We start from the raw sequence: 19,004 nt of genomic DNA, 5'->3' as shown, positions 1-19,004 counted from the left end.
TACTCGAACCTGTCAAGCAATTCCACCAAAACTTCAGAAATATCTTTGACCTATAATTGGACACACAACTGCCAAGTTTCATGAATCTGACTTTATTATTTTTCCAAATACTTAAAATAAGCTTTTGGACTTGTATGGGAGCCACTCGAACCTGTCAAGCAATTCCACAAAAACTTCAGAAATATCTTTGGCCTATAATTGGACACACGACTGCCAAGTTTCATGAATCTGACTTTATTATTTTGCCGAATATAAAAAATTTTCTTTTGGAGTTGTATGGCAGCCACCCGAACCAGTGCAGCTATCTCATTAAAATTTTTAGAGCATATGTAGAATATAATTGGACACATGTATACAAAATTTTATATTTGTACCTTTATTAGTTTTTGAAATAATTAAAATAAACTCTTTGAGTTGTATGGCAGCTACCCGAACCCGTTGTCCGAATTGGTCCAATAACAATAGGGTTCGTCCTTGGCAGAAAAGAAGCAACTTGTGAAAGTTTGGTGTCGATTGCATTATTCGTTTTTGAGTTATCGTGCGATCGGACGGACGGACGGACGGACGGACGGACGGACGGACGGACGGACGGACGGACATGTCTAAATCAACGCAGAATTTTACGCTGAGCAAGAATATATATATATGTCCATACCGCAGATGACTCCTTCAAGTAGTTACAAACTCCATACCAAAGTTAATATACCCTTCACGAAGTGCAGGGTATAAAAAGGATCAAACTATTTAAAGTTAAAGCACTAGAAAAGTAAGAATATAATTTAACATAACTGACATTTATATTTAACTCTTTTTTTAAAATTGTAATAAAACTTTTTAACTCGTAAACAAATGGGTAGCCATAATTAAAATAAAATGAAAACATTTTTACATAATGATATATTATGTAAGTATATGAAATGGTTTAAAGCTGAATGATTTTTCAAATAAAATATATTTTTAGACATAATTGTACTGTATAGATATCATGACTCAGTTGGAATTATATATGTCACTCAGCACCTTTATATTATACATAAATATAGAGAAAACTATTGAAACAAAACTTCATTATTCATATGTAAATGTAGCAACGATTTTGAATTTCCCGAAAAATTGAAAATTTTCTCAGTTAAGTACTTTGTTTATAACGCTCAAAAATAATGGTGTGGTATATGGTAATTTGCACATGCATATAACATACATGTATTCTTCGTAGTCTTATATAAATATTCTAAGTATCGAATTCTGATTCGAGGTTCGTTTGCTTTCCTTTCGTCTGTTATTGTTAGATTATAAGATGTCTCCGAATAACCCCCACACAACTTCAAGAATAGTACAATTCAGTTTAAAATTAACTTATTTGCAAAAACTAGACAAAATTTTAGAATGTACTGGAAAAATTTTAAAATTATGTAGATATGTACATATATGAAGAAACTAGAGATTCAAAAAATTAATGGAATAACATGATGATAATTAAATTACACTATCATAATTTTTTAAAATCACATACTGTATTTATAGTTAATGTCCCAAAACTTTAAGTCTCTATCTTTAATGGAAGTCAAAAATTAACAAAAATATTGTTTACAAACATTTTTATTTAAAAGCACTCGTTTTTTACTTTTACCAAGTATAATACCCTGATAATTTAATTGTGAAGAAAGAGATAAATCGTAAAGTAACTAGTACGTGACTGAAAATAATTTTGACGAATAAAACTAATTTCTAAGTTTAAATTTATATTTACATTTAATTCATCTATAATATTCTGCTTGTTTCCCCCTACTGGTGATTTTATTTTAATTTAATTTGACAAAAATGAAGGCATCTGATTTTGAACTTTTTTTCCAAAAATTACGTGTCAATTTTTATTTTTATGTTAAACTGTTATATTTTTGACACAAGTTGCGATTTCAATTACAAGATAATTAGATAAAATGAAAATTATTAGATAAAATGGATATCGTATTGCTTTAGTTAAAATATATGACAATGTTATTGATTTTACTGGATTGAGTATCGCTATATAATCGTTAAAGGAAGCAGTCATACAATTGTTGTTAAAAAATTTTTGAAATGGAAATTATTTTGAATAGTTGTATGGAAACCGTTTCCACAAAGATTTAAATAAAAAAATTTTATGGATTTTTAATAATAATATTGCTTCTAGCTAGGTTAATAGCTCTTTTAATATTTATCTGAAAAGGGTACATCCTGCAGTCCTCCAAAATTTCGGTGCAATTTGGCTGTAATATATTTCTTGCTCCTTTTTAATTGCTGAAGAGAAACATTTCATAATTTATGATTTGATAATTTTTAAGTTCATTTGCCAGGGCATAGCTGGCACCAGCTTCACAAGCGCGATCGCACAGCTTCCAACCATCTGGAGTATATACTTGAGGAGCTGTTGTCGTCACCGAACTTTAGGTTTTTTGATTACATAACATATGATGTGCATAACATATGATTTTTTATCATAACTTGTGCACATTAATGTTAAATATGAAAACAGATAGGTAGAAATGCACTTAAAAATAATTTACTTCACGCTGTAATAGAATTTTCGTTTCTATTGTAGTGGGTCATTTTTGAAGTCTATAAAGCAAAAGCTTAAAAAACCGTTCATTAACAATAATCAATTACAGTTAATAATTCCTTGACTTTGAGAAGTTGTGTACTGAAAAAACCAAATCAAGATTAAATTTATTTATTTAATCGATCTTACGCTTAATAATAAACGTATACATTCACCACATAGACATAAAGATACGCTTTAAAGTATAAGGTTGTGAAAACTTTCATTTAAATTTCATTTTAAATATTTTCAGCATCCATTTCAGTTTGTTAAAATAAATTTTAAAATATGCAAGAGAAAAGAATAGAAATTTTTTTATTTTCATTCAATTGTTTTATTATAAATCGTCCATCCAATAACATGACCAAAGATTATTCAAACCTCGGATATACACACTATTAGTAAAGCATTTACATATATACATATTTTAAACCTATAATTTTTAGAAACATCAAATGTTAATATACCAAGCAGAACGTTGCATCAACCATATATTCTGCATAAAATAATATAAAATGACTATATGGAACGTTCGTGTGCATTCATCCGAAAAGTTTATCAATAAACTTAGGATTTACCGACCGCATAATTTAAAAATAAATTTTTTTTTTGCACAATGTATTTTTTTTTTTTTAAATAAACATATAGCAATTTTTTAATAATGCAATGATCCTTATCCTTTTTTAAATCTTTCACATAATAACGTTTTATCATCGCAATCATGATCTTGTTTAATTTTTCCTATAAAGTTTATTGCTCCATGATAATGCAGTACTAATAAAGTTTTTGTTTTATTTTTTCTTTTTTAAAACGAGACAAAAAATTTGTTGATTGAAATCCCTCAAGAGAAGAAGAAAAAGAATATTCCATTTTTTTTTTTTTTACTTTCTAAAATAAAGGAAGGAAACTATAAATATCCTTTCTGAAAAACTGTGGAACAAAAAAAAATCCTTTCTTAAAATTCTTTTTCTGGAACAGTAATTCTGCAATATAAAAAATAATCTAGCAAAAGTTGATATCCGAAACGACTACATAAATTACATGATATTAAACAAAGGAATTAGCTCTATATATAATAGAACTTTTAGAGCTTTAAGATAGAAAACCAACTTATAAAATATTTTCCGCTAACAGGAATTATAATAAATGTGTTTTCTAAACAATTTATTTTACATGGAAGATTGTACACAAGTATAAATATTTTAATCCATCAATCGTCGTCTTCTTATTTATACTTAATTATAAAAGTTTCCTTTTATTACCATTCTCGGAATGAAAATTTTCCCTATTATATTTAAGTCAACTATTCATCATAATCTCTAGCACTAATAATTTCAATGGCTATGTTAGACAATTAAATCAGTTTGTTAAACCGTAGTGTTTTAAACCGCAAAATCATAAATTTTAGTTATATCGTAAATACTACAGCGTCAAAAATTTTTGCGATTTATTAAATTTTCTTCTTAAAGTTTCTAACACTAGTCTTCTAAATTTGTAATGATAATGTTGATATCGAAATTCGGTTTTAATAAATAGGGGCAGAAAATCAAGTCGATTAGAAATAGAAATCTAAATCCAAATAAAAAATAAATTTTGAAAAATGTGAAGCTCGATTTCTGGTGAAGTTGTTCATTTTTAAATATAATATAATGTTTTTATAATTTTCAGAAATTAGTTGTAAAAATATTTTTTTAATTTAAACCAAATTATAGAAATTAGAAAAGTCGGCTTTAAGAACGAATGTATACGAACAAAATATTCAATCTATATAGAAGAAAGCTTAAATTTAAAAACGAAAAATTTTCTGAAAGAGTGTACCACACCAAAATATTGAAGGGGAATACACAGGAAGACTACTTTCCTTACGAACTATTAAAGGAAAATTCTGTTTTCTCAAAATAGATAGATATTGTCCAATATTCCAAAATCTCAAAAAAAAAAGTTTATTAGAGACACAAAGTGTTGACAAAGTTTTTCATTATCATTACATGCTTTCAAAAGTTGTAGTAACCGAAACTTTGAAAAGAATGATTATTTTTGAAGTTTATTGGGTTGATTCTCTTCTGAATAACTTCTGTTATACGAAAATAATATGATATTTTTAGTGTAGGTATAGATAGTAAATATTTACGATAATATGATGTGAAAAAAAATACGATATTCCGCTCAAATAAATCGTTTGCGATTCGGAGTTTCAGTTACAAAAGCAGTGTATCAAAGCACCATTATTAAAATTTTCAATTTTATTCAACTTTTTGTGTTTTCTGCCATTAATAGCAAAATTTTATTGACTTAGCAATATACAGAAAAGCTTCACTTTTGCTAAACATTTATCACAGCTATCTGCTTAACCGTTCACTGTTCATACGTTTAAGAACGTAGATATTTCGAAATTCAATAAAAATTTCATTAAATAAAAACAAATTCGAATTCAATCGAATTTTTATTAGAACATTTTGAATTAATTATATAGGATTTTATAACCAACGGTTGATAAAAATCTAAGAAAAGTCTTTAAGGTTTTTCTAAGTGAATTATTACCGAATCACATAATAATTAATTTATTATTAAAACTAAATTACCAAAAAAACTCATAATTTCTGATTATACATTATCTTTTTTACCAACAATACATAAAAACAATTTTACAAATGGATGAGTTTTTTTCTTTTAAAACATTATAAAGAGAAAATATCGTTTTTCTAGGCTAATGAAGCTAAATATTAATTAAATTCAAACTTTTTAAGCTCTTATTAAGTAAAATATTATATCTTCTTGAGAGAAAAAAAGAATCCAAAACATTTCATAGAAGTTAACCAAAAAAAAGGTTGTTTAAATTCGTTTAGCATTCCCTCTGGATATCAACTATAAAATTTTATTAATACCAGACTTTTTCAACATTAATTTCATTTTCAACGGAATTTATTATTGAAATTTATTTTATTTTCAGTTAATAATTTTCTTCTGTCTCATCCTTCTAAACTCTTTGAAAATAATGAAAACCCTTTTTTTGTTTTTTTAATAACAAGTTATAATAAGCGTTGTTATTCTATTCATATACTTGACTTTAAATACATTTCTATGAAATTACTTCATCTTTACGTTAGATGAAATCAGGGCATACACAATATTCCATAAATAATCAAGGCCAAATTTTGGTAAAACAACCGAGTTAAATTTTTTTAATTAAGTAGTAAAGAGTCTTTCAAATTTATGAACATTTGGAAAGAAAAAAATATTTATCTAAATTTTCCAGTATTAATTGTTGTCTTGAATTCGAACTCCAAATTTGAATTTAATTGAATACAGTCAATTTTTTGGATGGAATGATTTAGAGTCATAACAGATACAATTGGAATTTGAAATATTTTCACAACCTTGTCAATTGAATATTTTATAAATTAATCTATATTTAGGAATAAAAAAATGGCTGATGTCTTTCGCATGAATTTCTTCAAATAAATATGAAATAAAAATACTTTGTCCAAATATTGATTTGCCTACACCTGCATGTGCCGTAAATTTTTTTTTTTGCTATAATGTATAAACTTTTTAATTATAATTATTTCGCTTGTGTCGGCTAAAAGGAAATTTTTTCGTAGAAGAATTTCATTGGAGTGTGAATAACAAAAGTATAGAAATATGAATAATAAACAAGCGAATCCTTTTTCTTTGAAATTCTATGTTTTTAAACTTCCATCTCAATCAACCTCTGACCACATAATTTTTTTTCTGTTTATCCATTTTGAATCTCTGTAACCCACTTTTTACCATATTTACAATAATTTAAAATAGAAAATTTGCTTATTATGTTCCTTCTGTTTGTCGCACCCTCCGTGCTGCACAATATTTTTGAAAATAAGAAATCGCCTTTTTTTTAATAAGGTTTTTTTCACTTAAAATGACTTGCATTTCCGATTTCAACTTCCTATTTTCCGAATTATTTTCCTAAAGGCTTCCTAAATTTGCATAAAAACAAATTTTACGTTAAAATATCTTACCATGTAAAAACAAAAATTATTTTAATTAACGCATTTATTTTGGTTCTTATCGTAAAAATATGCAATTCATTGTATAATATTTTGGATTATTAATGAGTAGTAATGTGTAGTAGATAATTGTGTTAAGACAAAAATTTTTTGCAATTGTACCAGGGAAATGTGCTAATTTACAAACCATTTGTTTGATGCGAGTTTATCAATTAAGTAATTCAATATAGGTTAGGCAAAAAGTACGATTTGCGAGCTACGTTAACGAATTTAAAAGTAGCTTATCTTGTATTAGTTTTTCGAAACTATAAAGATATTTCGCGAGTACTTTTGTACTTGCGAAAAATCTTAATTTTCTGCCATAAATATTAAAATTCATTCGTAAATCTCTAAAGACACTTAATTGCTAGCAGACTTGGCTGTAAGAACAGTCTACTAATCAGGCACATTTAATCATACACTTTTGTATCTGTCAGTGCAAAAGATCTCCTGGCACAGTAGTGTTAAATTGTTTACCTTAATACTTAATCTTTTTGATATGGCCTAACTTCTTGATGTTACAGCATGCATATTTTTTATTTTCATATCAAAATCCAAAGAAACCAATGTGTATTGTGGCCTATCCAAGATTTAAGTGTTCAAAATCTATTTTAACTGAACTATCTGAATTTCGTTATTTTTTTTAAAGTAATATAATGGTAATATATAATGTGCACTATACATTTTATTATATACACCTATACTAAGTCATAATACTGTCTACCTTGTTATAATAAATAATATTAACAGAACATTATCTTTAGCGGATCTACAGAGCAGAAATTTATAATACAAAATATTCAATATTCAACTATTTTTGCTACATACTTGTAGCATGTAGCAAAAATATTATATCCCAGTAATACATATACATATATATATATGTATATATTATACATCTATATCATATATTTGAGAAAATAAAAAAGGATTAAAACAGGATTTTATAAGATAAATGAGCGTTGCTCAATTAATTTTATAATGCTTAAGGAGAATAACAATTACTCAATAAAACATTGAAAATGTTGATTGAAGAAAGACAATTAAACTGCAAGCAATAGATTAAATTAAATTTTTTGTAATCTTTTCAAATATTTAAACTTTTTATTGCTAAACAAACCCACTTTTTTAACTTAAACTTATTTTTCCAATTAGTAGATAGAAAATTTGAAACGATGTAAAAAATTATATACCCTCTGCATTGTACTCTAAACATACTATAAGAAATTCGCTTTATTTCAGATGGGTTTTTATAATTCAGTATACAGCACTGAAAACAATCCCGCTTACTCAAAATTCAAGAAATAACGTCAAGGACTAAGGTATGCATATTTATAAAGAAAGATGTAGTATGTAGACAAAAGAGATTGTTTTTACTTGCTGTATTCATATTATTATTATTGGATCCATTCAGTAATATGTTAATAACAAACACTTATACACCATGAACTAATTAACGCATTGACATTTTTGTAAGCTACAGCAAAATCAAATTTGTAGAAAGCCTACAACCATAAGAAAAGCAAGTTAGTGAATTAATAGAATATCAGCAGTTACCCTATATGTCAAAATGATGTTTCATTACTCCTATATAGCAACCTATTTTTCTTCGAAAATATCCGACTTTTTTAAAATAATTTAAATCGTGCAAAATCTTCGATCGGGAGAGTAGAAAAAAAAAATTATAAGTGTAACTCTAAGAAACTGGCAATATATGATTTTTGTACCTTGTTGTTTTGTCTCAATAAATATCAACTATGATAACCATTTAAAATAAAGGCACAATTGAATCTTTTGCTGCCGCCTCAATCCTATTGATTACAATTGAAACCCTTTTAATTAACAAGAACTACAATAATTTTTTAAATGTGATTATCAATCCTGGAAATAACGCAATTCAACTTAATTCAGTTTTATGATTTCAATTCAATCCTGTGATATCTCTGTTGATATTTAAATATTTAAGGAACAATCCACAATTACGGCAACACTTTTCTTATACTACGAGTTTTGTTTTCTTTATATAAAAATCATTGTTGAATAAAGTTGATTGCGTTAATATTGCACCTGACCAAAAAAAAATTATTATTGAATTACAAGCTTAAAGCTATTTTCCCATCAATTTTACCTTAATTCACAAGAAAATATCACAGCCCATCTATCTTTTCAAAACTACACAATATTCAAATAGCATTCATACGAATACCTATGAAAAATTGTGACTCCTTTATTTTATTGTAATTTCATATTTATACAGGAAGCTTGATTTCATTTTTGATTTTTCCCAGTTTTTTTATTTTTTAAGTTTAACTGTTACATGTTATCATTGTCTGCAGCCGTATAATAGTATATTTAGCACACTTCACGTGCAGAATTTCATACGAAGTAAGAAAATTTTTTTTTGTTTGTTAAGTGACATCTGTTTCGACAAGCAAAAAACTAACTTCATATGGAAGCTTGGACACCTGATCATCCCCGGACACAACTGAGAAACATACAAATCTACAGTATCGACATATACACAATGTACATTCATATACATTTATGAATTCCAATATTTTTTACCATTTATTTTTGTAACATTTTTCTGTTTTTCTTTTTTAAACATTTTTGTTAATAAACAAAACTGACTAGGTTATTAAAAATGTAGATGAAATAGGGGAAAAATTGGATCAGGATAAAATTTGAACAAAAATTTACAAAAAAAGGAAGAAATTTTTTTGACAACTTTTTTAAAACACGGTTGATAAAGTTTATTCTTGGCACGTTTGACATAAAATTATGTACAAATTTTTAAATATGGACAAAAAATTTTGATAAAATGGGAAAAAAACGTGTATAGTACCTACATGTGTAGCTGAAATTTTTCTATATAAAATCAATATTTCATAGTATAACTGGCGAACGCAGAAAATTTACAATATACAAAGTTATTTAAATTTTAATGATTATTAAACGCGAATGTGGTAATTACAGTGATTACGATTGTCAACCTCAAATCAAATCAACTTTCGTTTGCTAATTTACCACGGAGCCTAAATATTAATAATTGGGGAGAAGAACACTTCCAAATTATTAATACTTAGGTAATATTTTATATTACCTCTTCTGTCTATTACCGCATGCCAGAATATAGCTACTTTTGTATTTTAATTCTCATTTTCGGATTTAAGTTTTGTGTTATGTAACTAAAACCAATTTCCAATCAGCCTAAAAGTTCAGTTAATACCAAGTTAAATAAAATTTAGTATCTTATAAAAAAAAGTGTAATTATTCTTATATTTTCAGATATGTAAGTGTCATATGTGTATATTGCATTTTATTCCGAAATAAAAACTTTAGACAAAAGTTTGGTAATCATGTGTCTTTAAAAAATAAAATTAAACTAAAACGAGATTGGGTAGAGTTTATAGAAATCCATGCAATCTCAAAGTCTTTCACCGAAAATAATGGCCATACAAGTAAATTAATTTGTTCAAAATTTCAGTGCAGTAGTTTTAATAGTTCCAAAGATATAACCAAACAACTTCAAACTTGTCTGGCAACGTTCACAATAAGTCACTCAATTTCAACAGCTTCTATCGTGCATGATAGAATTTTCATATAGCTTTCATTATTTCAAAGATTGTCGAATAACTTTTGAAATTAAATGACAGCTACCTAGACCCAATTTAAATAAAGCTTAGGCATATAGAAATTATACATTTGCTTTTTTCAGGGTCATCCAACGCTTTTCGGAAAAATTAGAAATTTGCCAAAGACTCTCATATGGGGTACGAGAGGTAAGATTTCACGCTTTGTTCTGGAATTTCTCCAAAATCGGTTCTGTGAGTCTGCAGATGCCAAGAAAGATTCAAAAACGTTTTGGAAAAAAATAAGAAAAATATAATTATGCGCCATACCATCCAAAGGATATTGGATAGCTCTGAAGCTTCTGTTCGAGGAAATCAATGCAAAAGTGCATAAGTTCACGGTTTAAAAATTTCATAGATATACGAACAAAATAATTAGTCAGTAAGTATACAAAGTATTTATAAAATCCTCTTAGGAGCAGCTAATTCACTATTCTAAAGTTCATTTCATATAACCTGTTTGCATCAATACAAAAGTCAAAAAATAGTTGTAAAAATTTTTCTAATCTAAAACTACAGAAGAGTTGCAAGGGTGAAAGGACAATACTAATAATCTTCTCATCTTAGTAATTACTGCGAGTTTTCAAAATTATATTCACATGTAAAATCATAAGCATATGGGCAACTGGTTTGCATAATTTCATAACTCAAATCCTTGTTTGTATTGAGAACAAAGAACAAAGGCATGCAAAGTTTGTTTAAATTTTTTGAAAATCAAAAAGAAACATTTAAAAATTCGATATTACCGAATGAAATACTGACTTACATAACAAAGTCTGACATAATTTTTCATTTTCGATAAATAAAACAATACCCTACTTTCAGAAAATACTCCAAAACCATTACAAACCAAAGAACCAGAAAAAGATATGAAACGTCAAGCGAAAAATTTAATATATTTTTTTCTCATTCTTCTTGAATACACAGTATTTAAAAAAAAAATGGTTACCATCAACCTCATGGAAAATAAAATAATAAGACATTAGTTCCTAAAACAAAAACAACAATAAGAGATTTGCAAAACAAAGAAGAAAATACCTTACAACAAGAATATTAAAGGAGTGATGTAGAACCACAGTTTTTGACGTCCTTTGAATTCATAATTAGTTTTCTTCATCTTTTCAATAAATTTTTTTTCTCATTTTTCCTGTCTCGTTTGCTTTGTTGTTTTCTCATTTGTGAGTTTTGAATTTTACGACTATTTAAAATTAAAGCGAATTCCGGAATTATAATTTAATTTTTTTTTTCCTCGTACTTATTTTTTTCATTCTTTTTTTTTAGTCTTATTTTGTTTCATAAAATTTAAAGTTCATGCCGCGAAATTTTTTAAATAAAAAATATTTTACGCGCTCTAAAGAAAAGCCTTGTAATAAAAAATAAAGTACAAAGACGTAAAAATTTGGAAATAATTTTCTTCTTGTTAGTTGTTACGATGTACATGACATACATGACAAACACAAAGTGTTTTTTTCTTTCTTCTTGTTTTTCACAAAAAGAACTGTATAATAGGTTTAAATGAATGTAAAATTTCATTATCAGCTTATTTTTAAGGACAGTCAGCGTTTAAATTTTCCTAGTAATTTATTATGATGTGTGCGTATACGTACAAACATTTACATAAATATCCATCAGCCTTTCTATATGTAATTTGCGTTTGACTAAAATAATTTTACGATTTTTTTAATACGTTTATTACAATTTTGATATTTTGTAAATAAAATGTATAGTACACTGTACGACTGTAGGAAAGTGCTAATTTTAATAAAATAATTGTACATAAATTATAAAATTAACTTTTACTAAAGTAAAATGAAATATAAAAATGTTTATAATCTGCAATCTGCTGAGTACTGACTAAAAAACTAAGTTGTCATAGTTAATTTTTTCTGAATAGAATTATGTTAAACTTGTTTCTAAACGTTTCTAATGTAACCTAACTTTAACTGAAAATTTATTTTTAATAATTTTTTAGATGAATTGCTTTTTGCAAAATATACAAAATTCTTCTAAATTGTTAATAGTATAGAACATTTTGCTACAAACATTGCTTGTTACTACAACAAAATACCCACCTAAAAGTGAGAAATCTAATTCATAAATATGAAAAACAAAATAGAAAAAATTTCTTGTTCACTTATATTTATTATTTAGTTAACTTAAATGTTCCTTAATATTACCCTTCGCTTAACTTAAAACTTATTTTGCATTCTAAGTTTTTAGCCTGAAATTTCGACCAATAAATGCAAATCACTAAGGGAATATAAATGCAAAAGTATATTTTAAATTCAACATACAATCTATTATAAAATTTAGGAAGTCCAAGTCAGCAGATAAAAAATCTGTTAGGTTATATTTGACGTGGCTGAAAGAAATAACAACATTTCCATTAAATTTATTTTAAATTGGAAAGGAAATTTGTCCTAAAGTATTGTTAAAAGAAGCCGATTACCATAATTTTATTATTACAGAAGTTCGGTGGTGCTTACATCGTTCAGGATATATAGGGGACCAAAAATTTTCATATTACAAATTTTAACATATAATAATTCGAAAATTAAACATTTACAGATTTTTATAAAATGTTAACATTTGAGACACATCCGTGTCGCTCTGGAAGATTCATTTTAACAGTCTGACATTATTTTAGAGTTTTGTATGATAAAAGACCGAAACCTTGACGTTTCTGCGCTTACAGATTTGTAAATGGTTTTAGATATTTACCCAGTGTCCAAGTCGTATATTTATTTATTTGTATGTAAACTTACATCTGCACGGCTTTAAGGACATATATTTGAAATTACTCCAAAGAAATCACGCCTTTACAAGAATCTACATATATATGCGAGCAATATTTCATTCTTTTATCTTGAATAATACAGACGTTATGTACAAGCAGATGACCACACGAATAAACTCAGGAATAATCAGGCAAATTGTAATTATCGGGCACCTTTTTTAAAAATTTTTCAAATGTAGAAATTTCTATGCAAAATTTGAACATTCGGATAAAAAAACTTCAAAGGTAATAAGGGTTTTAGAGTCGCTTTTTAATTTAATGGCTTTTCCAAGGCACAACAGATTTATACAGTTTACCCAAATACATGGAATTATAGGTGCTTGTCACCCCAAATAAACTATTAAAAATTAATAAAAAAAAAAATCTGCATCTAAAAAACAAAAAGTTGGACGCAATATTTTAAATTCATACTTTACTGTACATACATACAAACTTTAATATCTTAAATAATTTTTGGATACAATCAAGTTTTTGATGTTAAACAACAAATACGTGTAGTACAACTTGATATTTAAGAATAAATTTACTAAACACTAATTTAATTTGAAGCTAATTTTATAAATTAAATATGAAAACAAAATTATCTTTTCTTTTGAATGAAGAAAAAACGAAAACTGGAATCACTTTAAATATTAAAAAAAAAATACTGTAGGGCCCAGAATTATAAAAAAAAAACCAAAATTTATTTGTCTAAAACTTTTTAATTTGTTACTGTAATTCTTAACAATTTGTGGGAAAAAGGCAAGAGTTAAAGTAAGTTTGAAAAGTATTTTTGCAAAAAAACTTTCCTAATTATTTGTAAGAATGAATCAATTTTTGCTTTTTTTTTCTTGTTGCTTTTTTTTTTTAAATATCTCTGGCATTTTTTTAATCTTTATGAAAAGGATTCAAAAAGAATTTTTTCAAAAATAAAAAAAAGAAATTTTAGTATTCTTTTAACATTTTTTCCCCAAAATTCAAAAAGCAAATTTGGCGAAAACTTTTGATTTGTTTTCATTTTGTTTTTTTATACATTATATACATATTTCCTTGGGTATGTATGTAAATATGTTAGAAATATAAAAATCAGAAGCTCAGAACTTTTCGAACTCTTTAAAAAATTTTAAAAGTAAAATTATAAAGAAAAACAAAAAAAAAAGAGAAAAAAAAATTGAATTGTTTCGAAAAAATTTTTGAACTGAAAATTTTTATTGTTTAATAAAAAAAAACTAAACTTGGAGTAGTTATTACCAGCTTTTTTAATAAATAGCAATATTATTGTTTATTTAAATTGTAAAAAAACCACTCCTCCCCAAATTCATAACGTAACAAAAAATATTGTACGAAAAGTATGATGTCTTGCCATTTTACTTTTTACTAATTGATTTCAATGTAAATTTATCCGAGAACTTAAAGCAAGGTTTTTGACATTGAACGTATTCTGTTAATCTATCCGTTTCTAATATAAAAGAAGAAACTCTTTAGGAAGCTTCTTTAGTGGTTTGAAATAACTATTATGAGTATCTTTGGTTTGTTAGTCGAAGTTGTTTACTTTTTCAACGGTGCACACTAGGGCTTGACATGAGCATTATCTACTATAAATTTGAAGGTTTTCGATATATTTTCTTGGATCAAATAACCCAAAACCTGAGTGTGGCGTGGGTAATCTCGATTCAGGCCATTTGACTTAAGTTAAGACTCTCCATAAAACATTTTCTATGAAAACTTAATATATTTGGTAAGAACATAGGTCTGTTCATACAATAAATTTTCATCAAATGATGACGTTAAATATTAATTTCATACAAAGGATGCTACAAATATCACTTACTTTTAAATTCTATTGAAATAAAGGAAACTAAAATTTTGTAGTTTTGAACGCCTACGTAAACATTTTTTGCATGCACAGTACATTTGAATGACATAATGCCTGTATTTTTGGTCACTCTGTCGACTTTTAATATTGAGAATTTTAAAATAAATTGAAAGTAATATTAATTAATTATTAAAACAAAAATTTCTGTTTTATTTTTACTTTAGTGAATAAAATTTACATAATAACTATGAATGAGAACTGCTGCATTTTTAAAACTGTTTCCAATTCCAGTAAAATTTAAGAAAACAAACGTAGATAATAGGAAACGTAAAAGTATGGCATTAATCACTTGAAGAAAAACTAAGTACCTACACTATTCTATTTGAGGAAAATTTTGTCCAATATGCTGTTGCTTTTTATTGTAAAATTTTTCATATTTAAGATAAAATTGTGCAGTAAGATTCAGTATATATGCCACGCGTTAATTATTATCTAAAATAATTATCTGAAAACAACTTGTCTGAATAAATTTAGAATTAAAAAATGGTTTACAAAATGGCACTTATTTACAATTAACATAAAATCTGACAAATTTACATTACATTGAATATGTAATGTAAATGTAATGAGTTTACATGCAGTAACGTAATAACATAAAGTAAATTTTGCATAAATGTAGGGGAAAACTCTGTATCAATATTGATCTCTTTCGAAAAACTTTTGCTTCTATAAAGTTAGATTGAATTGCTAATTGTTTAGTTTATCACAAGAGTTGTTTGACAAGAGAACGATATTATTTTTATAGAAGTGAAGACTTCAAAATTTCAAGAATTGGATGACAGAAAACTGATAATTTACAAAATTTGAAAGGTAATAGCTGAAAGATATACAAGGAAGGGATGAGAAAAAAATTTTGTTCAAGCAAGAAAAATCATTAATCAGCATTCATAGCTTTTAAAATTTCAAATTAATGCTTAAAAGAAATTATACTTTAGAACTTAGCAGAGAACTTAATATTTACATGCTTTTCTTTGACCAAGAAGGACTGAATCTTCATTCTAGTATAACATTGTATCTTAAATTAAATTTGTTACGGTAAACTAAAACTTGCAGTTTACACGAGCGCTAGTTTGATTTTATTAATATTGTGCTTTGATCTTTTTTATTAAATGCTATTTAAAAGACCAAATACAATCACTTTAAAGTTTATGTATGTGAATTTCTATATTACGATATTTTAGGAACGGTTATCTCGCCGTAACTTCTAATTATAAATTACTCACCTACTTATAAACAAAAAATTTTTATAAAAGATTCTGTAAACTTCCAGAATAAGAATTTACAGCCTGGTTATATGTGTCTAAATTTAATCTTTTTACTCTACCTATTCTGCTACATGATTCCACGTTTCACTCACCTGAAATTAAAAAAAAAGAAAAAAATTTAGAACCACAGAAGGATGTTTTGAAAAATAATTTTGTTATACGTACAATTTTAAATACTTATATAGTTTAAGAATAACAAATAATAATTTTGTACAAAATTTTGTAAAATTTTCTTACTTGTTTGTTTTTCTTACATGAGTGTAAATAGTTTTTCCTTTAGCTTTGTTTATTGTTAAGGTAAAGCAAAAGCAAATACATAAAGGAATAAAATTCTTTTGAAACATCGATTGACAGCTGTTTCGTTAATTTTATTTTAAACAGTTTGTCGAGAGCTTGAAAAAGATTATGAATTTTACCACTAAATTAAAGTTGATGTCTGTAACAAGAAAACCAAAAGAAATCATAACCGTGAAAAATAACTTGCTTGCTATTAATAATTAAAACATTTAAAATATACGTAGTATGTATGAATTATTCGCAAAATAAATTTTAAAAGTAAATTTTCTTGAAATTTTGTAATTTTATACAAAATTTTCTTTCAAAGATTATTGTTTCCAGTTAGTGGCTTGACATGCATAAATGAATATCAAAAAATAACGCAAGAGCACACACATTTCAATATGAAATAAACTACTTTGTATTGATTTTACTTTAAATTATGATTTTCCTTCTGAAGGAGCAAAATTTCCTTCTCAATTCAGCAATTATTGAAAGAAAATCATATTATTAAATTATAAAAGGAAAATTAAATGCAATAGAAAATGGCTCTCCGTTTCCCTTAATACCCAACCTAGAATTGAAAGCACTTCAGTCAATTCATTTAAGGGTTTTTAATACAATCAAAAATATTGATTCATTTAAATAATTGTGTAAGCAAAACTAGAATTAACATGATCTAACGAAAATTTGCAATAAAAGTCCAAACAAAATTATATAAATTAAATTACATACATAAACGATAAATGTCACTTCAAGCTCAAATGTTAAACATTAATAGGCTTTCCAAATTAGTATGACCCAAATTCTACAGCTTTTTTTTTTTTATAAAAAAATTCATGTAACATCATAATTTTTGTCACACTACTAGATTATTTATTAAACTATACGCTTAACAGTAACCACAAGAACCATGCATTTATAAAAGGAATGAATAATATTGAGAAGAGGGACACTCACATCGTCTCATTATCGTTGTCCACTCTAAGACTATAATAATATGAAAATAAACCATAAACTGCATGGTTTTATGATTTAGCGCAATGTAGGAAAAATTTTGTCAAAAAAAAAACAAATGCCATATTGCATTTGCTTATGTTATTAAATTCGTTGAAGAATTAAACAGGATTAAATTTACAAAGCTTTTATAATTAATTTTATTTTATACCCGCTTAGATACATGCATAAACTTACCAGATTAGGTCAGCTCAATATATATGCATAAGTATATCATCTAAATTTTATAAATTTTCGTACCCAATCAAGTTAGTTGAAGGGGCAACGGATCAACAGCATCGTTTAAACACCTTTTTTATTGCCATTTCGCTTTTATAACAAAATCAAGGTTGCTTAAGGCAAGTACTTTTTCTTTCTAAGAGACAATTCGTAAATAAGGGAATCTAGCATAGGAAGTATCTTTAAAAACTCCTTGCAAAGAATTCATTCGTTCAAGCTGAGCCTGGAATAGATAAATTACATTGAAATAAAAAACAAAAAAATGCTTCGTTTTCAATTAAAAAAACTGGACAGAAACCGCTCATACATATTTGTAATGACATGTGCCGGTATATTTCAAATTTTCTAGTGTACAAAACTCGCTTAGAATGAGTTTAAAATATTCCTTTACTTAAAACTATCCAAATATTTTTAGCTTTAACATCATAATTGATTGCTTCTATACCAATATTTTATAAACGATTTTTACAGAAAATTGAAAACGTTAAAGAAAACTCGGAACGTGAGAATTTTTTTTTCAAATACTGTCTTACTTTTCCCCGATTGAGTTCAGATGTAAATAAATTTAACGACTCATTATCGTACTCATCAATAACTTTTCCGAATATCAAACTTTACACAAAATTTTCAAAACATTTTAAATATTTCGTATACAAGTACAAAATTTAAAACTTCAAAACAAATTTAAAATTCTTAAAATAAAAGGAATAATATCTGCGAATTAAATTTGGTCGTACAGGATAAATCGCCTTAGCTTTAATACTCACCGTTATATTTTTATTAATCTATTTATTAAGGAAAAGCTTTGACATTTTTATTACATAATTTTTCAAAAACTTTAAATATATTTTTGTCTTTCTTTGATTTTCGTCAAAAAAAAAAATATATGAGACAAAAAATTGGAAACCAAAAATTAGGTTTGTTCGAATTAGGATTTAGTCATCTTCTTATCCAGGATAATCTAAAGAGAATACAAAAATTATAAAAGAAAATAACCATAAAAAAAGGAAAACAAAGAAAAGAAAACGATTTTTCTTTATTATACTTTCACTACACTCAAACCGAAAACTCTTAATACTTGTTTACCGTGGGTTTCTTCTTATAATTGCTCGATTTCGAAATATGAAGTATTTTTGGAATTTTATATCCTTAGATACACTAATGTTCAAAAGCGTACATGCACTTGTACAAATTAAAAAATAATAAAAATTCATAATAGTAAAATTTATGTGATTTTACGTCAATAAAATCTTAAATCCGATAAAAAAAAATATTTTTTATAGCAGAGAAAATAAAACATTTTTTAGCCCATAAAGTGTATAAACAAAGACTAAACA

The 19,004-nt window shown here is 26.2% G+C and overlaps 1 protein-coding gene across 1 annotated transcript in view; it reads right to left on the bottom strand.

Moving 5' to 3' along the window:
• Positions 1-19,004, bottom strand: part of LOC129610984 (myosin-G heavy chain) — a 189,485-nt gene that overhangs the window by 110,066 nt on the left and 60,415 nt on the right. The window contains exon 3 of the mRNA XM_055523849.1: positions 16,215-16,247. The gene's annotated coding sequence lies outside the window, so the exon portion shown is untranslated. The remainder of the gene's footprint in view (positions 1-16,214; positions 16,248-19,004) is intronic.

This window comes from Condylostylus longicornis, unplaced genomic scaffold, assembly GCF_029603195.1.
Source record: "Condylostylus longicornis isolate FDR11 unplaced genomic scaffold, ASM2960319v2 ptg000048l, whole genome shotgun sequence".
NCBI classification, from domain to species: Eukaryota; Metazoa; Arthropoda; class Insecta; order Diptera; family Dolichopodidae; genus Condylostylus; species Condylostylus longicornis.
The sequence above is the reverse complement of the archived record's forward strand: the minus strand, read 5'-3'. Positions and strand labels throughout refer to the sequence as shown.